Genomic DNA, 20,974 nt, shown 5'->3' with positions numbered 1-20,974 from the left:
CCCACGTGTTCCCCCCAACCTCCCCCCCCCCCGAGTGTGCCCCTAGCGTGTTTCCCCTGCCGGACTCCGTGTCCCCCTGTCGCCCCCCCGCGTGTCCCCCACGTGTCCCCCTGTCGCCCCCCCGCGTGTCCCCCCGCGTGTCCCCGCCACCCCGCGCGCCGGCGGAACTGTGGGATCGCCGCGCACAGGAAGTGGCGGGGCGGCGCGGCCGAGGGCGGAGGGCGGCGGGCCGGGCGGGGCGGGATGGGGGCCGGGGGCGGCGGGCGCCGCACTCGCTGAGGCCCGACGCAGGGCCGGGCGCGCCCAGGGCCGGAGCGCGGCGGCCGGAGCGGCCCGGAGGCGACGCCGGGGCCACGCGCGCGAAGAGCAGGTGGCGGCGGCTGCAGGTGAGCGGCGGGGCCCCCGCGAGGTCGGCCCCCTCCCCTCCCCGCCGCCGGAGGTCGGGGACCCTCCCCACTGCCCCTGTCACCACCCCCACCGCGACCCGGGCCCCGCGCCGCCGCAGTGGGCCGGCTGCGCTCCTCCTGCGGGAGGCCTGCGGGCGGACGGGGGCTGGGGTCCGCGGGCCCCGGGCTCCCTCCCGGCCTCCCCGGGGTCCCGTCCGGCCAGGCCCAGGCCTGGTCCGCGTCCCTGCCGGCCCGCCTGGGGCGCTGCAGCCGGGCGCGCTGGGCCCGGGCTGCGCGCGGCCGGGGCAGGGGCGCCCGGGAGGGGCGGGCGGGCCGCCGGGCGACCGGGCTGGGCGAGGGGCGACATCGCCGCCCGCTCCCCAAGGACTTTCGCAGGCCCGCTGCTCCCCGAGGACATACGCGCCCCTCGCCCGCCTTCGGGGCGCTGGGACCGAGGGCCCCGCGCGCCCCCGACCCTGCGCGCTGCGGCCACGGTCTAGTTTCACTTTTTGCTCAGCCCAGAGGGAGGGCTGCAGGCGGGACTGCAAGGGGGTGCGTGCTGACTCTCCAGATTTGACTTTGGCGTCTGGACCAAAGGCCGACGGTGAATCTCCACGGTTCCAGTCAGGTGATGGGGTCAGTCAATAACCTAGGAGCCCCTTAGGAGGAAAGCCACCTCCACCCCCAGGGCCGCCTGGAGGACCCGGGAACCTGGGATTCCAAGGGTCTCAGGAAAAGAGGGTGATGAGCCGTTGAAGCTACCTTGAAAAATTGTGCAGATTTCCTCCCTTCCTCCCTCCCTCCCTTCCTCCCTTCCTTCCTTCCCTCCTTTCAACTTTGAGAAGTTCAGTGAAATAGGGAAAATGCTTTTTATAAATGACTTCCCAAACCTTTTTTTTTTTAAAGCACACTAAAAACAGTCTCCTTTAAGAGAATACTAGAGCAATTAAGTCCGTTTTTGTAGGAAATATGATCTTATGAGAAGGGGAAATGAGGGCTGTTCCCCTTGAGGCAGACAGGAATGAGTGGTACCACCCATGTCAAGGGTGACAGTTGCCCAGAGAGCCAGCCCCACCAGTGGTGGGGCTGGTGGGGGATGACAGTGTGCTGGTGCGAACACCTGGCTGGTGCTGAGGGACTAAACCAGGAAGTCCCCAACATGCTTTAAATTAGAGCTCTGCAGGGCCATGATATTCTTTTAGGGATTGCTAATCAATGTTTTTTCCATTTAAAAACTTCCTGAGGGGTCTCAGTGAGATTCTGAACATTCTCTAATTTGATCATTTCCTGACTGCCACCTCCCCCTTTCTAGATAATCCTGACCCCGCCCCCCCTTCCCTCAAAGTTTAGGAGTTAGGCTGTTACAACTCACTTCTGTATCCTTTTCTCAGTCACTCAGGGCATCTTCTTGATTACATTGTTTTAAAAAAAGGAAGTTACATGTGATTGAGATTCTTACACACCCGTGGTTGACATTCAGAATGTACGGACATGTGATTGGCGGTCAGAACACACAGGGCCTCTTCTTGGCCTCGGAAGGGGCAGGTGCCTTAATGTTTTGAACCAGACTTCCCACGCACCCAGACTGGTTGTGCTGGCTGGAGGGTGCTGGTCACCCTACCCAAGTGGGACTCTGCCCAGACATCACTGCCCAGTGATCTGAGGCTTAGCAGCAGCCTGGGGAGTTTGCAGGGGCAAGTCGGTGTCGTGGGATGGTAAGGAAGTTGGGGGAGGGCTCCTTGAGCTGCCAGGGTGTGGCTTCCAGGGGCTACTGCTGCGCCCAGGCCAGCCTGCTGGTGTTCCTGTGCTGCACACCCGTCTGCGGGCCCGGCTGGGGAGGCAAACTAAGAGTCCGTGTTTCTTTTGGATGTTAGAAAATGCGTATCTGCCAGAGTGACCTGGTCTGCCCTCTTTTACTTCTGTTTCCGTGTTCACTGGCAGTGGGTCTCCATACACAGGGTTAGTCCTGGACGTGGGTCACCTCGGATGACACTTCAACCTGGGAAAACACAGAGGTTAGTTACCTCCTGAAGGTTCGGTCACAAATCGGCATGGCCAGGATTTAAACTAAGATCCATGGACTCCAATCTTCTCCCCTCATTCAGCTCAAACTCTGTAAACCTTTATCTCTGGTCAAATCAAATGTTGAAATCCTTATAAACAGGGAACATGAGACATAGAAATTGTGTCTGAGAAGAGCCAAATTTACTGCGTTTTCCTGGGGGTGGGGGAGGTGGGGTTAACTTTTCCAATCATATTTGACCCCAAAGCACACAACTGCCATCGGCTCCAGCCGACCTGGCGTGGGAGACACAAGAAGGCGTTTACGGTGCCGGTTAGGGGCCCGGGCTCGCCGTTAGCAGCTAGTCTCTGTCTCAGTCAGAATCCACCTGTGGAAAAGCAGTGGCTTCTGCTCCCCTGTTTCTTCCTTCTCTTGGGCTTTGTCAAACACTCTTAATATTTTACCATGCAAGTTGTGGCCGATTGATACGTAGAGAGCCAAGCATTGGATGCAACTGACCGCACCTGCCTGTTCCTCTTTAACTGATTTGTGCTATGTGACGCGAGACCTTCAGTTGCTCAGCCTTCTCACTGAGAAATTCACGTCACAGCGAGGTTAGACTGAATTTTGTAAAACAATTGCTCAGAAATTCCGTCGATTTTACTCTTGGTTAAGCAAGGCGTGCTCGGGGTTTTACGAGTTGTTTCCCATTGCATAGTGAAATGGCTATGACTTCATCTGTTGTTCCTAAAACCGCTTTGTAATAATCTTAAAATTAATCCTACATTGCTGATTTCAAAATGTTGCATTTTAGGGAAACATCTTAGTGGTCCATCCTTGGACAGTGTCTCATTTAGTTATTTAGGAGAATTCATCATGTTTTGATTATCTTTGTGGAGCAAAGCTTGAGAAAACTGATGCACAGGTAATCTTGGGGTGGCATCGGTTTCTCTTTGGAGGTGGAGGAGCAGGTGCCTGGGGAAAGTTGGCCCGAGTTCCCACTGCAGGGCTGGAGTCTTTGACCCTGGACACGGGGCTTTAAATGGCCATGTCTTTTCCCAAGTGTAGCCAGAAGGTCACGGATAAGATACATTTTGGAGGTTAGTGCTACTAAGTTGAAAGAAACGTGTCCTTCAGCAGTGACAGGCAGAATTCTCCTCCCTGGCGGGAGTGCTTGGCGTCACTAGGAACTGGGCGCTCGTGGTGGGAGCTGCCTGCCAGCAGCCGGAGGCCTGTCCCCAGGCGGCCTGGGGAGGCCATGCATCATTGATGTGGCTCCTCTCAGTTCCTTTCTGAAAGTGGGTGGGGGATGGAATCAGTGACGGGAGGGACAGAGAGGAGTCCCAGAGCCCGCAGAACGCCCAGCGGGGAGAGCGGGGAGCTCCTCCACCCAGATCTGCTCTCAGGGCGCCTGTGAGCCTGAGGGTCACACACCCGGGGGCTCGGCGGGAGGGGCCTGCATCCCGAAGCTGCAGGAACGCTGGCTCTTTTCATCCCATCGTTTGCTGACCTGAAACTTTCTAAGTAGATACTGACATTAAACGTGTCCCTGCTTCGAGTTTTATGACAGCAGCTGCAATGACTGCATCTCTGTGGGGCGTTGCGTGTGCTCGTTATGTTGTCTGCTTCTCAGAACAGCCCTGGAAGGACGGGTGCTGCCCTGTTACACAGGTGGAGAAACTGAGATGGGAAAGCCATGAATCTTGATTTCGAATAGAGGTCTGATTGAATCCAAACCAGCTCAACACTCAAAAAGCCCAATCAATGTATGAAAATCTTCACCTTTAAAACAGAAACTCGGTGACTGACTTCACGGAAGTAGTCATGACAAGCCTTTTTACTTGTAGAAGCTGGACTTGGTGACTGGGGTTCAGAAATCCCCCTAGGGTGCTGGGAACAGGTCCGTGCTGGCGCGATGGTGTCTGGGGAAGGCTGGGGGTAAACTCAGCGTATGCAGATTCGCCTGTGCCCGGCTTTTCGTCTGAGACTCGGTGGGAGTGAAGGGAAGAGCTGTCTGTTGACTCTTTTGTTGGTTTATTTTTTGTTTGTTTTGCGGGGGGCGGTAATTAGGTTTATTTATTTATTTATTTTTAATGAAGGTGCTGGGGGTTGGACCCAGACCTGGTGCGTGCCGAGCGCACGCTCCGCCGCTGAGCTGTGCCCTCCCCCGGCTACCGACTGTCAATATGGAGCACGTGCTGCTGTTGGGTTGTGCTTTTCCTGCAGAGATTTCTACTTAGGCCGTGGTCCTAGCTGACTGGAGTGAGAGTGACTGAACCAGTGAGCAGGTGTACCTTGTATTAGGAAGTCGCGCATAATCCTCGTGTTTAGAGAGAAATTAAACAATGGGTGTACCTTGCAAAGTATGGCTTGCCAGCAGTGATTCTTGCCAAACGAAGACAAGAGGCAAGTTGTTGGTGAATGAAGCTGACATCAGTCCGGGTCACTTGGGAAGGAGGTGCCGAGGCGCGGGGTGCAGGGCGTGTGGGAGGCTTGCCGGGAGGGGCTGCGGAGGCACAGGAGGAGGTGGTCCGACCCCCCGGGCGAGGGGCTGCGGAGTGGGGAGGGCAGGAGGCTGGCCTTGGGCCTCAGAGGCAGCTCTGGGGAAGCCTCCTCCTGGGGTCCCCCCGCCAGGAGCCCCTGTCCCTCAGCTCCCCGCCCTCCCCGCCCCGGGTGAGGCTGGAGGGTGGCAGGGACATGCCCCCATGGCAGGTTCCCTCTTGTGGGGGGTCTGAGTGTGCAGGGTCCATGATGGCCTCAGAGACAAGAGTTCAGTGACTTGGAACCCACACCAGCAGAAGGACAGTAAATTAATCCCAAACCGCCAACAGTCCTGAGCCCGGGCAGCGCCCCGGTTTAGTTTGAGGTCCTGGCGGGGCCAGTAGGTGTTACTTCGGCTCTCTGTGTGACAGGGGTGAGCTGGTCCAGCCACAGAGAGAGGCGGAGGGCTCCTGGGTTCCAGCAGAGACCAGAACATGGGCCTGTCTTCAGCTTCCTGAGCCCAGGCACTTCCCATGGGAACTGAAGTTCCAGAACATTTGTGAGGAAAGCGTGGTCCGGGCTCCAGGCGAGCAGGGCGTTTTCCGGGGCCCTGCTGCTTTGCACTGACATTTCTGTTCCTCCTTTTTTTTTTTTTTTTTTGAGGTAATTAGGGTTATTTATTTAATTATTATTATTTTTTTAATGAACACACAGGGGATTGAAGCCAGGACCTCCTGCATGCTAAGCACACACTCAACCACTTGAGCTGTACCCACCATCTTTAAATTTTAATGGGTATAAATGTTTTGGGTATAAATATTTCTTTTTTGGTAAACAAAAGCTATGTGTGAAAGTTGTAAACGCAGATCCGACAGGTGCCAGGCAGGGGTGGCCGTGTGAACGTGAGTGATGCCCGAGCGCCTCTTCTTTCGGGTGGGTCGTGCTTGACCCCCACCTCTGACCCCCACCTCTGACCCCCAGCCTCTGACCCCCAGCCGACATGCCAGGCGGGGAGGGGAGCAGAGTCACTAGGTCTTTGGTCTGCTGAGACAAGTCAGAAATCTGGATCTTTATATGCAGTTACTTATCTTTAACAAACTGTGCAGGCAAATGAAAAATGTTCCTGCCTGGATTTAGCCTGTGGGCTACTATTTTTACAATTTCTGGTCTAAAATGCTTATTTAATTTTCAAAATAAAGTGAGCCAATTTAATGAGGACAAAGCGGGCACTTTCAAAATGTGTGGGAAAAGCAAAGAACAGAAACCCAAGACTCTGTGTACAGGTGAAAACTGATACAACTGTCTTTTGCGTCTGAAGCATGGCTGCTGGGAGCAGGGTGGGTCCGTGGAGCTGGCGGAGGGGAAGGGCAGGTAGAACCCAGAGCAGCGTCTGTTGAGGAATGCAAGAGCTCCTAGGTCTCCGTGTACAGGTCGGAGGCCCTAAGAGCCATGTGAGGATGGAATCTGCAAAAAATAATGTTTACCAAATGCACCCGTACATTTACCAGAAGGCAGGTGGAACGTTCTGCGTCCACCCTCCTGGTTCACTAGTAGAGTCGTGCGGCCCTCGGGTGTGCTCAGAGTGGACCGCTGGGCGGGCAGGTCCAGGTGGGTTAGAATTTACACGGTGATCCTGGGCTGTTTCCCAGAATGATGGCCCCGGACTACACAGCCACCCCTAGTGTGTAAGTGGACCCACGTGCTCTTCAGCACATGGTGTTGGCAATAATTTTTGCGAATAGAATGGATGCAAAATACGTGACTGTGGCCTTGCTCCACACCCCTGCCCAGTGCAGCCGGGCAGCTCCCGTGCTCACCTAGATGCGCGCGCTCCTCCGCGTGCTCCTTCGCCCCCTCCGGCTGGGCGGGAGCCTTGTCTCACGTGTGCCCTGTAGCTCTAGGTGCCGTGCCTTCTTACACATTCAGGTTGGGTCCTTTGTCGTAACGCGTGTGTCTGGCGCCTTTCCTAGCCACGTCTTGTCTTTTTACTTTACTTAATTTTGACGAATAGAAATTCTTAATTTAATGTAGAATTTGGCTTTTTTCTTTTACGGGTAATGCCATAAAATAATGTGGGGACAGAGGCCCCCTACTTGCCACCACACAGAGTCCACTCCTGGGGGACTCAGGGCTTCAGTGTGGAAAGCAAACCGCACAACTTCTGGAAGGAAACACAGAATGCGCCAGCGAGCCCAGGGCGGGAGGAGCTTCTTAGCGGCGCTCAAAAGAGGCGTTGCCCGTAACAGGAGTCCTGCCTCCTGTCCTCAGCGAGTCGGCCCTCCTTCCCTGCCGGCCCCAGATGCCACTGCAGCCACAGGCCCAGTCCCCTCCGTTCGGCTCTCTGTCCCGCCGGGCGCCCCCCGCCCGCTGCTTCTTGCTTTTTGCCTTTCTGTGTGCGCGTTTAAACGGTTTGTCACATTCATGGAAACCTTTGTCAGGATTTGGAATGAAGCTGTACGGATCCTGCGGACCCGCTGAGGGGAGCTCTCATCTTTACGGCTGAAGTCCTCCTGCTGTGAACCTGCGTCTGCCTCCGTCAGTGTAGCTTTTAGACGGCGTCCGACGAGGCTCCATGTGCCCTGTTCCACAGGCTGCCCTGCACCCCACGGGCACGTTTATTCCCAGCTGTCCTTAGTATTTTTGTTGCTTTCTTAAGTGGTATTTAAATTTTTTATTTTTTATTTTAAAATGTTTCTGATTCTCGGTGCTGAACAGAAACGCAGTTGATTTGGGGAATCGGTTTGACAGCTGGCCACCTTGCCAGTCTCTGTTTCTGAAACTCTGTTTGTAGGTTTGGGGGATTTTCTGTGCGGACATCCCTTTCATCTGGGAATGGTGGCGGCTTCGTTTCTTCCTCCTGCCTGTAACGGTGCCCTCCTGCTTTCCTGCCTGGGCCGGGCCCGTCAGGGCCGTGCCAGGTGGAAGTGCGGTGAGGCGTTCCTGTCTCGCTCCTGGTTTTTGGGAAATGCTGTTCAGCCGTCCCGTGTTGGTACAGACACCGAGGCTGCCCGGCCCTGAAGCCTCCGCCTTCCCCTGGGAACAGGGGAGCAAACAAACAGAGAAGATAGAGATGAAGAGTTGAAAGACTTACCTTCACCGGTCACCAGGGAGATGCAGAAATAAGAGCACAGTGAGAGGCCGGCCGGCCTGTGAGGGCACAGGGAGCGCGGCCACGATGCAAAGAGGCTGCTGGGGCCCCGGGGGTGCTCAGACGTGCGCAAGCAGAGTGCTGGTGTAAGCGTGAACAGGTGTGCATTAGAGACTTGCCGGCCGTGTCTGCAAAGGACTTTCACACCTGGGTGCCCCTCGTGTGTGCTCCCCCGGACGTCTGGGCGCCCCCGGGCTGGGCCGAACGCCCACAGCAGCACACCTAACAACGGCAGACCCTGCAAACGCTCCAAACAAAAGGAGAAATAGCTCACACAGCGGGAAGTGGCTCCAACCCGAGGTGAATGTGCATGAATCCGGCCTGCGGGCTGAGCAGGGAGTGCGGCCCTGGGTGCTCGCCCTGGATTCTGTTCACGTGGCCAGGTGTCTGTGCCACTGGCATCCAGGGTGCGGCTGTCAGCAGGCTGGGCGGCTGGGCGGGGACACTGGGCTTGTAGGGGCACTGGAAACGTTTTCTCTCTCCATCCAGGTGTTGGTGACACGGGTGTGTCTGTGGGGGTGGATGTGTAAGCTGACCTTGACCCGGGCGGGGCCACAGGGGCCTCTCCTGGCAAATATGGGAGGCCCAGGTTCAGCCTCCCCAGGGGCCAAGAGATGGCCACCTTCAAGGAGAGAAAAGCAGGTGGCCGGCGACTCTTCGGGAGAGCAACCAGTGCCCGTTAGACACGAGAGGGACTCAGGAAAGAAAATGGGCCACAGACTGTGTCCCTACGCTGCCCTTCTGGGGCGCATGGAGCTCAGGGGCCGCGTTTGTAGAAGCCCTTCTGGGAGGCGTCTGAAGGACAGGCTGCCGCCCGCTACACAATGACAGGGGAGTCGGGGCCGGTTACCCCCAGGTGGGGTCAGCTGGGCGGTGACAAGCACTGTCCCAAGAGACGGCTGGTGTGAGAGTGGAGGGACTGGAGGGAGGTGGAGAGAGGAGGGCCCGTTGCCAGGTTCTGTGGCTGGGGACCAAAGTAGACAGACCCTGCATGGCAGTTGGTGTGTTTCGGAGTGAACTGGGGAGCCCTAACATTGTCGGCACAGCTGGGAAGAAAGGGGAGGGGCTGTCGTTCCTCAGACCCAGCCATTCCACATCCCTGAGCTGGGCACGCTCTGCCCAGGAGGCTCTGGAGGAGGGGCGGGGGGGGGCTTCACCGCTCCGCGGCCCCAGGGCTTCTATCCTTGGGCTGGCTGGGCAGCCGCATGCCTGGGGCCCTTTACAGGTGTGAGGCGACCTAGGCAGGGCTGTGCGTCTCAGCGCTGGTGACTCGGGGGCCTGTCTCGGGGCCCTGGCCGGAGGAGCAGGAGGTGCCCACAGACCTGGACGCTGTGCACCTTGAGGATGAGGCCGCCCTCCTGCCTACAGGGGACCCAGGGCAGAGGGCAGGGCTTGGAGCCCTGTGTGTGGAATGGGGGAGAGGTGAGACCACCCCCGGGGGAGACCCAGGGGATAAGCAGTCACTTCTCCCAAGGGCTGGGACGGTGCAGCAGGGCGGGGTCACAGCGTGTTGATGCGTCTTGGATTGAGTTACCCGTTTAAACCCGTGATGTTTACAAGAAAGAGAACGCGTAGTTTTCTGTAGATCCCCCTTTCAGCTTGAGAAGGTTCCCTTGTTTATATGAATATTTTACTGAAAAAGTTGTTTTATCAAAGACTTTTTCTGCGTGTGTTAAGCTGACCCCGTAAGATTTTCTCCCTTTAATGGTTAGTTTGTGAAGTACTGAGCAGATTTCCTTGCTTCTCAGGAACCGTCCCGTCTTGGCCATGACACATCACTCTTTGTTGCATTACTGTGTTTGGTTTGTCAGTACTTTGCTTAGCATTTTTCGCACCTGTGTCCGGAAGTGCACGCGCCTTACAGTTGTCCGTCACTGTGCTGTCCCCGTCTGGGTTTGGTGCTGGCTCGCGCTGGTCTCACCGCGAGTGGGCGGCGCTGCCACCGTCGCTGTTGTCCAAGGAGCACGTGTGAAACCGAGGTTGTGTGTTTCTTTCGCAGCTTCTTGGTCTGGGCCTGGCTTTCATGCAGATAGATTTTCTCGTCCTGGTCCATCACTTTAATAGTTGCAGGTTTGTTCAGCTTTTCCAATCCTTTTTGCGTAAGATTTGGCATTATTTTTCTAGTGGTGATATGCATCGGTTATCTGTTGCTGTGTAACAAATGACCTCTGCACTTGCTGGCTTTAGACAACAACAGCTACCAGCTCTCGCGTCTGTGGTCCAGCAACCCAGCAGCCTCGCTGTGTCCCCCGGCTCAGGGCCCCTCACGGGCTGGGATGGAGGTGCTGCCGGGGGCTGTGGCCTTATCTGAAAGCTCAGCAGGGCAGGGTCCCTCTTCAAGTTCACTCATGGGGTTGTTGTCAGGACTCAGGTCCTTGCCAGTGGGTGTCCTGAGGGTCCCCGCAGCCTGGCGACTTGTCCGTCAGAGTGAGGTGGTGGGGAGAGAGCGGGGAGGGGAGAGGGGAGCGAGCTCGCCAGCAAGACCAGGACCAAGAGCTTGTAAACCTCGTCTCGGGGGCAGCCCCCCTGCTTTTGTGGTACTTTTTGTTGGGAGCCAGTGACCAGGTCTAGCCCCACCTCAAGGGTGCAGGTCTCACAAGGATGTGACCCATGGGGCCATCTGAGAGCTCTCCGCCCCGTATCCATGTCAGTAAAGCTGTCAGTGCCTTGCTACAGAGGTCATAATCTCCCAATTTTTAAATCGCCGCCGCAGCTGACATCAGGCTCGCCTCCCACTCCCGGTCTTGGTTTTGCTTTTCTTTTCTGTTGATTCACCTCGGCAGGGCTTCACGGGCTCACTGCTGTGCACACGGAGCTTCGTAGATCCACCCCTTGTACTTCTGTTTCCTGTGTCGTTAACTTTTCCTTTTGTTGTCAGCGTTTCTTTCCCCGCTTCTTGGGTTTTTTTCTGGTGTTCTCTTTATAGGTTATTGAGCTGAAAGTGTAACTTCTTTTTTACTTTTTCTAAGCATAATTTCTTAATTTTCAGACTTCATTTCTATCATAAGCATTTAAGGCTGCAACATTCCTTCCTGATTTCCATCCTGCCGTCCTGTGCTTTGTGTATCTTGGTGTGCAGTAATGACACTGTTCAATTCCCGAGGATTTAAAAGCTTGTTGTTACTCTCCTGCACCCGCCAAGTCCTCATGCCTGTGGTTCTGTTCCCATCTGATTCACTCCCTACTGTGTGTCCAGGTTGCGTCTCAGTAGCCCCCGACCTGTCCCTGTCACTCCCCTGCCCCCGGGCCCCGTGGTGATGCCTGCTGAGGCCACCTCCTCTTCCTTGGTGCCCCCTACACTGGCCTCGGGTTCTCCACTGAGTCGCGCTGCACCTCGGACCTTGGCCTGGGGAGTTTGTGCTCGACCTGCAGCCTGCTGTCACGAGGCTGGAGGCCTCCCCCACCGCAAGTCTGCCCCTTGGGCACACGTGCTCCGTACGATCACACAAGCACACATGCACATGCACACGCGCACACGTGTGGACCACGTCTGCGGACCTTCTTCACGGCCCACTTCCATCAGGCCCATCCCACAGCTGACCCTCGCCCTTCTCCCCAGCCCTGCCCTGAGCGCTGCCCTGACTCCCTGTGTGTACTGAGGCTGCCTCCCTGCCTGGGAGCCGGTGAGGGCGAGGCCTGCCTGCGGCCGCTGGGCACAGGCTCAGCTCACCGGGGGCTTGACCGGCACGTGGCCGACTCTCCCCAGGACAAGACCGCGCCTGCGCCCCCACCAGGAGCGACTGAACGAACACCCCACTCTGGGTGCCTAACAGTTTCCTCGTTTCTGCTTCACTTTCCAGTTCTGGGATGTAACGTGCTGCGAGTGTGTGAAATTCACAGGCACCTAACCGATGCTGGCCCCCGTCTGTGAAGGCCAGCGGCGCCCGTAGGTGGCGGTGACTGGCCTTTCCTCTGTGGGGGTGTGGGATGGACCACTGGGGCGTCTCCCCCAGGAGTTAGCGAGGGTCAGAAAGCATCACGTGTGAAGGGGCTTCGTAAGGCGGGGGTGCTGCTCATGGGGTGAGTGGCCAGGCCTGGGGGCTGCCCAGGGGTGACGGCTCGGAGGGCAAGCAGGAACAGACACGGGCTGAGCTCTGCCCTGCCTGTCCCCAAACTGGCCACCTTGTCCTCGGGCAGCTGACAAGGGTCCCAGCCGCCTCTCCTCTGATGCCTCCCCTCCGGTGCAGAGCAGACAGTGGTGGGTTCTGTCCATCCGTGTCACTCTCTGTTCTGCAGAAGCACGTGGCAGGGGACTCGGCCGTGTCCGGGAGAGGCGGGTTTCCCTTGCCGGGCCACGCTGGGTGCCTGGCTGTCCCCGCGGTCAGCGCGGGCCTAGGCCAGCTTCACGCTCCCTTGCTGCTGAATCGTCTCCTGGCTCAGCACTTCTGGGAAGAGCGTCTCTTCCCCGGAACCGCCGGCCCGAGGGCAGCAGAGCCGTTGGCCCGAGCTCCCGGGGAGGCACCTGCAGGGCCGTGGAGCGGGAGCAGGGCAGGCGCCCGGTCCATCCGTCCCTGAGCGGCTCTGAGGCTTCTCCCCAGGGATGTGAGGCTGCGTTTGTGCGCCCCTGGGAGAAGCCGAGCTCAGCGTCAGGCTTTCGGTGACGCGGGCCGAAGCGGGCCTGCCCCGCTGTGCAGTCAGGGTCTCTGCTGGGCTCAGAGGACAATCGCGCCTCCTCAGCAGTTTTATTAGTGTGCGTGTGGGTGTCACATAGACACCTGTGGCCTTTTGAAAATAAATGTCAAAATATGCAACCACACTTACGGGAGGGCGGTTTTATGTAAAACGGTGACTTTTGCCACTTACTCTATTTATTTACACACACATCCACCAAAAATAAGAACAGGCACGTAGGTCGACGGCAGCAGCGACCCCCGCACCCGCGCCGACGCCGGGGGAGCAGGCAGTGACGCCTGGACGTTTCTGACGCGCTTTCCCTGGTGTTGCGTCTGGTTCGACCCACGTGACACGTAGCGGGGTGTCTGTCAACCGTGCTCAGCAGGAGAGGTTTGTTAGAGGTGGGGGGGTGATTGCAGAGCAGATCCTTCCCAGCTGGGAGGTAGGGGGCCAGGGAGACAGAGACGCGGGGTTGGGGGGAACAGTGGTCAGGAGTTGTCGGGGTGGGTTGCACACTGATTTCACAATGTGGGGAAAAAAGTAAAATGTCTCCCTGATGTTCTTTTATATGAATACACGTTGAAATAATATGTTGGATGCATTGGGTGGGATAAAATGTAGTACCAAGTTGCGTTTGCTTGCTTCTTTGTGCGCTGCTGCTGGGGGATTTAAGGTTGCACTCTAGGCCCTGTCGTGTGTCCCTTGGACGTTAATTATCAGTAATGGGCTATTTGGGAATGTCTTCTTTACTGTGTGGAAATGGGTTTCAGTGCTTGTCCACCGCCAGAATTTCAAAAGGATGTGTGCTACAATCTGGACATGCTCTGCGTGTGGGAACCCCGGGCCCTGGTGGGCGTGGCGTGGTGGGGGTTGGGGGAGACAGGCTGGGGACGTCTCCCGGTCGTGTCTGGCAGGCACCTGCTTTCCTGGACCGGTCATTGTGTGTGATGACAGGGCTCTGCTGTGTTTGCTCTGAGTGGGGTCAGGCTCTGAGCTCTGAGAGCAGGAGCCCAGTGAGACGCAGGGTGGGACCCACCCGGGTGGGACCCACCCTTCAGAACTACCAGCTGTGCTGCAGACACCAGCCCCCAGTGACACAGAAGTTCCTGTGCAGCGAGTGGGAAGGTCTGGGAGACTCACCGGCCCTCGGGTCCTCGATGTGGCCCAGCCCCACTGCCGTCATCTGTCCTCGGGGCCCTGGGGCCTCCGTTTGTCCTTGTCTTGCGGCCCATGTGGGTTCCCCGGAGGCACCACGACCGGAGGAGCAGCCGCCTTCCTTGGCTGGGAGCGTTTTGCACGTGGACGTGTTGGGGAAGAGGTGACCAGGCAGTTGGGAAAATGACACAGCGGGGTTCCCTCTTGTCCCCTCTGGGTGGCGATTCTGGGCCTGGGCTCAGGGGCCCCCTGGAGGCCAACCTGCATGGATTGGGTCTCTGGGGAGGGCGCACATGGCCCAGAGCGAGGTGGCCACAGCTCTGGGCTCCCCAGGCCACTCTGGCCCCGGGACAGGAAGGCCATCAGCCCAGGGCAGCTGCTCCTCCTGCTCAGCCGCTGGTCCTGGAGAGTCGGCCATGGTCCTGGCTCAGCAGCCCCGGGGAGCTTGAGGTCCCGTGTTGGGACCTCTCTGCCGCGGGCCTGGGTGTCTGTCTCCCAAAGGGACACCCTTGACCAGCTGGTCCTTACTGTCACCAGGTCATGGATGTCCCAGAATAGTCTTGGGGTTGGGGGGCCCACGTGCAGCCCCCACCACGTGTGTCATGAGGACACTTGACTGCAAGCGGGTGACGCAGGAGATGCCTCTTTCAGTAAATCAGCTTTTCATACTCAACTCATTCGTGTAAGACGAACAACATGTAGAACGGGAGTCTCTCGTTCCGTCCGTATTTCCCACAGTCTCTCAGCGGAGCCACCAGGCAGCCCCTCCCTGACCCTCGGCCGGCCTGCGTGGACCGTGCAGTCAGGGCGGCCACCCTGGACCGGGCGGCAGGCCGCGTGCGGCTGGGGCTGGGCTGGGACAGCCAAGGTGGGGCGGCCTGTGTTGGCGGCGTGGCTCCTTGTGCGCTGTGACCCTGTCTGCTCCCTTCTCCTCCGACCCTTGACAATCCGTTAACAGCAATGCCCTCTGTTTTCTTCAAAGCAGAGTCTTCGCCCTTTGTCGGGAAACACTGGTCTTCCTGAAGAACAGGGGTTGCCTTGGGCCTGTGACCGGGCGTGGCAGCAGGACTGTGGGTCTGGACGGTCAATGTCCCCTGGGCCCACAGCGGTGTGGTGGCTGCCTCCCTTCAGGTTCCCTGCAGGGTGGGGCTGGGACCAGCGCAGAAGCTCCGGGGTGTCAGACACTCTCTTCACGCCTGCTGTCAGCCCTCCACCCAGATGCACACCGGCTCTCCCAGCCCTTCCTTGGTTCTTGAACAAACAACGCTCAGGTAAATTTCTCCTCTCCTTCTGAGGAGGGAGACGATGTCTCCTGTCCTGCGGGTCTGAGGGCCCGGCTCCGGCCAGGCAGGCCCGGAGGTGCCAGGGGCCTGCGAGGGGGGCGCTCCCAGGTGAGGGGCCACGGTGGAGGGCCTGGGTTTGTGGTGACCTCTGCTCCAGCTGTTTAAGGGCTGCAGTGTTCACTGGGCTTTCTGCATCTTCTTAAGGTTTTGTCAGTTATTCTTCCTAGGAACTTGCCCTGAGCTAACACTTTCAAGCGTATTACTCTAAGCTGTTCACAGTTCCCTCTTGTTTAGACAAATCCGCAGCGTCTGGCTGCGCCCTCTCCTCTCTCTGGACGCCATCCGTGACGCCTCTCTCCATGTTGGTCCTCTGGCTGAAACTGCCAGTTTCACTGATTCTTTCAAACGACCACCTTCGTGGCTTTCTCTGTTTTTTATTTCATCAGTTTCTGTTTTCTAAATTATTTCCTTCCTCTCTTTTGTCTTTCTAACTTATGTTTTTCGTTTTTCGCTCTCAGCCTTCTGACGTTTTCTAGCACACACTTAGCGTGACCCTTAGCCGCGGCCTCAGGGACGTGATGTTACGTCTTCTTGTTACTGTTCCGTTCAATAGATTTTCTAATTCCGAATTGATTTATTTTTGATTGTTGATAACTGTTTTGAATTTCTAAGCATATGAGGACTTTTCCAAATATCTTTTTGTGGCCTTTCTTTAAGTGTCCGTGCGTTTTGGTCAGAGAATATGCTCTGATTGGTGCCTGTGTTTTGGCATTTGTTGAGACTCGCTCTGTGGCCCAGCATGTGGTCAGATTTTGGAAGTACTCTGTGCTTCTTTGGAAAGACTGTGTTCTGCAGTTGGTGGGGTTAGTTTTTGGTGAGCTCACTAAGTTTATTAATCGCGTTGTGTAAACCTTCAGTATCAGGAATTGGCAAACTGCAGCCCATGGGCCAAATCTGGCCCACCACCCGTTTCTAGAAATAAAGTTTAATGAGATCCCAGCCACACCCGTTGGTTTATGTATTGTCTGTGGCTGTTTCGCAGTATGACTGGCTAAGTTGTTTCAACAGAGACCACCTGAAGAACTCAAAATATTTGCTCTCTGGCCCTTTCCAGAAAACGTCTCCAACTCTTGCATCCTCATTGGTTTCTCATGTCTACCTGCTTTATCGACTACTGAGCGAGGTCTGTTAGAATCCCCAGCTATCACGGTGGATCTGCCTGTTCAGTTGTGCGTTTCTGTCAAGTTTTGCTTTATGTGTTTGGGGCTGCGTTACCAGTGGCACAGGTTTACAATTGCTGTATCTCCTTTGTGAACGACGTGTCTGTCACGTGAAGGCATCTGTCTCCTGGGGGGGTTTCTGCCCACAGTCGGCTCCGTCAGAAGTTCACGTAGCTGAACCTTTGGGAAATAACTGCCTTGTATCCTCCTTCTGTTTTATTTTTACCCTTTTGTATCTTTATATCTTAGATGTAGCTTGTGCACAGCCTATGATTAAAGTATTTTTTTAATTGAAGTTTGGTTAATCTTTTTAAGTCTGACAATTAAAAACTTTTAACAGGAGTTTTCATTTGGTTTACTTTAAATGTGATTACAGATGGATTTGTTTAAATCTGCTGTCTTATGTTTTGTTATCTGTGCTGTATTTTTTTCTTTCTTTCTCCTTTCTTGTTTTTTTCAAGTTAATTATTGATTCTTTCATTTTTTGGACCATTTTTTCTACAATTAGGAAGTTATAGACTCTTACTGTTTTTCTGATGGTTTTCCCAGAAATTACAACATTCTTACTTGTCAGAAATCTGAGATCACCTAGTACTTTACTCCTCAGGGTGCCGAGGGCCCGACAACACCCCTGACCCCCCCCCCCCCGCGGCTTGCTGGGGGCCTGATTTTTCACCCCACGAGCCTTCGTTGCTGCGCCCTCAGTGTTGCTTAATAACCCACAGTATTGCTTTTTTTAGATTTGTAGATGGACCTGCCACTTTCTTTGCTCCTCATTCTTTTTGCATCTCTGACTTTCCATCCGAGGTCATTTCTTCTGGCTTGAAGTGCACGTGTGAGACGTCCCTTTAGTTCGATTCTGCTGGTGGCAAGCTCTCCCCTTCCCCCTTCTGTTGAGTTTTACTTGCTCCTTCAGAGATGCATTGGGGGCTGTAGAATCTGGGCTGGCTGCTGAGTTCTTTTAGCACATTGACGACGTCATGCACTGGCCTTTGACGTCCTTCGTCTGCTAACAGGTCCTTGCCAGGCTGACTCTCCTTTGAAGATAATCTGCTTTTTTTTCTGGCTTTGAGATCAAACTTAAAAACCTCTGTACTTCAAAGGACACCATCCAGAAAGTGAAAAGACAACACACAGGATGGGAGTAAAAAAATTGCACATCCGAGAGGGGCTTGTCCCAGGGCGTAGAAGGAGCTCGGGTGCGTCAGAGCCGCCCCTGCCTGAGCGCCAGCGATGCCCTCGGCGTGCTCAGCGTCTCGGGAACAGACACAGACTGAGAAGGGGGGACGGGGGCGAGCTAAACGCTGCTGTGCTTCTGAGATGCGCCCTCCTGTCCTGTGCTGCCCCTGCCCCCAATACCTAACCGTGTGCAGGAGGGTCGCTGGACACCTGTTGAGAATTCGCAGGCATCACCCCTTCCGTGCAGCCCCAGCCTCTGTCTCGAGGTGCTGCCCAGTGCTTCTCAGATAAGGTGCAGCCGTCAGATCTGTTAGGGGAGCTGCCCTGGCTGAGTGGGAAATGGGGTGCATGATTCTAGCATCCACTGCTAACCGTGATGGGATGACAGGGACTGGATTTCACCCCCAACTGAAACATGGGAAAACCAAACCAAAGTACGTGAAGCTGCAGACTTCAAACAGTGCACAACAGGAGCCCGGGGCGGTGACCCCTGACAGGGCAGGAGTGGGGGGCCGCCCTCCAGCTTAGCACCGGCAGCATCCGCGGAGCACAGGGCGGCGGGGCAGACCACGTTGGGCTAGAATCAGTGGACAGGAGTACTGGAGAGGCTAGGACTGCATGAATAAAATGCTCTGGGGAGCCGAGGGGCCCCAGGCTGAGGCTGCGTGTTGATCCGCGCACGTGTGTGGGAATCCCACCAAGGTTGGGAGAGCCTCGAAAGGAGGAGGTGAACAAGTCCCTTAGTTCACACAGGGCTGCAAGGAAGTTAGTGTTCTCACCCGCCAGGTGGAAGGAGTCCCAATTCAAAGGGCATCGGCTAGGGTCCCCATAGCCCTCAACACAAGCCCCCCCCAGGACTCACCTAAACAAAGCTTGAAACAAGCCTTGAAAGGGTCAGACCACTCTGAGTAAGGTAACTGCACCCCTGAAAAGAGCCTGACAGCGTTTGAGGGGCTGCAGCAAAGCCGGGCCTTCAACACATCGTGTTCACAGTGTCCCGGAACCAAGCAAGCAGCACTCGGCATACACACGAGTGGAGAAGCGTAACCCAGAAGATGAGAAAAGTCAGTTATCAGAAACAGATCTGGGTGGATCCACAACCTCCCAGATGATAGAATTGGCAGAAAAGGATGTTAAAATGTGTGTTATAAATGTGCTGCGTGTGTTCAATGTCACAGAGAAAATACGAACAAGATGGGCAAATGGAGGCTATAAAAAAGACCCGAGTCTCCTGAAGAGGAAGACATACTGGGCGGGGTCACAGCAGGTCCCACGCTGCAGAGGCGGGGTCAGGGTTCTTGAACATCCAGCACTGGGAACTTTCTAACATGAAACACAGGAAAAAGACGGGAAAAAGGAATGGCACCAGCGCACCACGAGAAGAGAAATAACAGGTATGAACGTGGATTCCAGAAAAAGGCGTGTGTGGTGGAAAATGTTTGAAAGAAATAATGGGTAAGATTTTTGCAAATTTGATGAAAACTTATTTTTCAAGATCAATCAATCCTAAGCAGAAGAAATATAAAGAAAACAAACCAATCATAATCAAATTTCTGGAAATCTTAATAGCAGAAGATCTTAAAAGCAGTCAGAGGCAAAAACCTACAGTGTTCAGAGAAAACCAAGGTGAAATCTCAGCGGACTTCTTACCAGGAGCTCTGCAGCCAAAGACGGTGGAGGGGCATCTTTAAAATGCAGCCTGCAGTCCCACAGCCACAGAATCCCTTTCCAAAGTGAAGGCAAAATAAAGACTTCTTCAGATATTCGGAAGCTGAAAAAATTAATCATCCCTGACTTTGCAAACCCAGATAGGACAGGTAGAAAGAGGATAGATTTAATCCCAGCCATGTCAATGATCACATCAAATTGTGGATGGCCTGAAAACTCCAAATAAAAGGCATTGTGTCAGAGTATCAGATCAGATTAAAAAAACATTAGGTAAAAGTGCTTTCCACATTAAATATAAAGACACAGATAGGTTAAAAGTAAAAGGTTAGAAAAATAGATACCATTGATTGCAAATATGAGTCAAAGGGTAATCCAAGTAGATAGATGAGTATGGGACAAGGCAGATTTCAGGACAGGAAATGTTACCAGGGATGAGAGCGGTACCTCATGGTGATCAGAGGGCTCCGTTCATCCAGAGAACGTAGCACTGAGTGAGTACGCGCCTAATGAGAGCTTCAAGATACACAGAGCGAAAACTGACAGGACTGAAAGGGGAGTTAGGTGAACCCACCACTGTAGCTGGATATTTCGACACTCCTCTTTCAATAATCGAGAGGAAATCAGTAAAGATGTGGAAGGCTTGAATAGCACCACCAATCCATGGAGCACCCCGTCCAAACAGCAGAATGCGTACTCTTTGCATGTACGTGGACCTTTCACCAAGGTGGACCAAATTTGGGCCGAAAAGCAAATCTTTTTTTTTTTTTTTTTAACATTTTTTATTAACAAATCTTGATAAATGAAAAAGGACTGAAACCTTACAAAGATTTCTCTGACCAACAGAGAATTAAACTAGAAATCAGTAATTAAAAGATATCTGGACCCCCCCCCCCAAATATTTGAAAACTAAATGAACACACTTCTAAATAACCCAGAGGGAGAATCACGAGGGAGACTGGACAGCGTTTTGAACTGACTGAGAATTACAACAACGCAGCAGGTTTTGTGGAACGCGAGTAAAAGCAGTGCTTAGAAATGAGTAGCATTATTATATCAGAACATAAAACAGGCCTCAAATCAATGATTCAAACTTCAACCTTAAGAAAAAATAAAGAGCAAAGAGCAGAAATCAATGAAATAGAAAATGAACAAAAGAAGAAAAATCAATGACACCGAAAGCTGTTTCTGTGAAAGAATCATTAAAATTGATAAACCCCTAGTTGGACTGATCAGAAAAAAGAGGGAGAGAAGAGGAAGTACCACAATCAGATGAGAGAGGAGGCATCGCTACGAGCCCTACAGGTGCTACAATGGTGGTCAGGGAGTATCATGAAGCACTCGATGCTGAGAAATGTTTGCCACATGGACGAAAGGGGCAGATTCCTGGAACAAAACAAATCACTAAAACTCACTCAAGTCAAAGTAGACAACCCAAGTAACCCTGTCCCCTAAATTCAATTTGTATATAAAACCTTCCAACGGAGAGCACTCTTGGCCCGGCTGACGTCACTGATGAATTCTACCGAACATTCAAGGAAGAAGCAGCCCGGATTCTCTGCAAAGTCCCCCGGGAGTTGGGAGAGGAGGGAACGCGTCTTAGCTCACTCGGTGAGGCCAGCGTCCCCCTGGCACCAAAACCAAACAAGGGCCGTGGACCAGTATCCATCATAGGCAAAATCTTTCAGGAATTAGAAAATTTTTGCAAATCAAAGCCAGCGACATGTGAAAAGGATACTGCGTCATACCGGATGGGATGCAAAGTTGGTTTAACATTCTAAATCAGTCGTTACAATTCACTCTACTGGCAGACAGAAAAAGAAAAACCGTATCACCATCTC

General features: G+C 54.5%; 1 protein-coding gene across 2 annotated transcripts in view; it reads left to right on the top strand.

The window, feature by feature from the left end:
* The first annotated feature begins 227 nt into the window (after window positions 1–227).
* Window positions 228–20,974, top strand: part of AGPAT3 (1-acylglycerol-3-phosphate O-acyltransferase 3) — a 78,735-nt gene continuing 57,988 nt past the window's right edge. Inside the window, exon 1 of one of the 2 annotated variants that reach the window (XM_074344351.1) lies at window positions 228–386. The gene's annotated coding sequence lies outside the window, so the exon portion shown is untranslated. The remainder of the gene's footprint in view (window positions 387–20,974) is intronic. The other variant, XM_074344289.1, reaches the window with a different exon arrangement.

The sequence above is a fragment of the Camelus bactrianus genome, chromosome 1 (assembly GCF_048773025.1).
Source record: "Camelus bactrianus isolate YW-2024 breed Bactrian camel chromosome 1, ASM4877302v1, whole genome shotgun sequence".
Taxonomy (NCBI): domain Eukaryota; kingdom Metazoa; phylum Chordata; class Mammalia; order Artiodactyla; family Camelidae; genus Camelus; species Camelus bactrianus.
The sequence above is the reverse complement of the archived record's forward strand: the minus strand, read 5'-3'. Positions and strand labels throughout refer to the sequence as shown.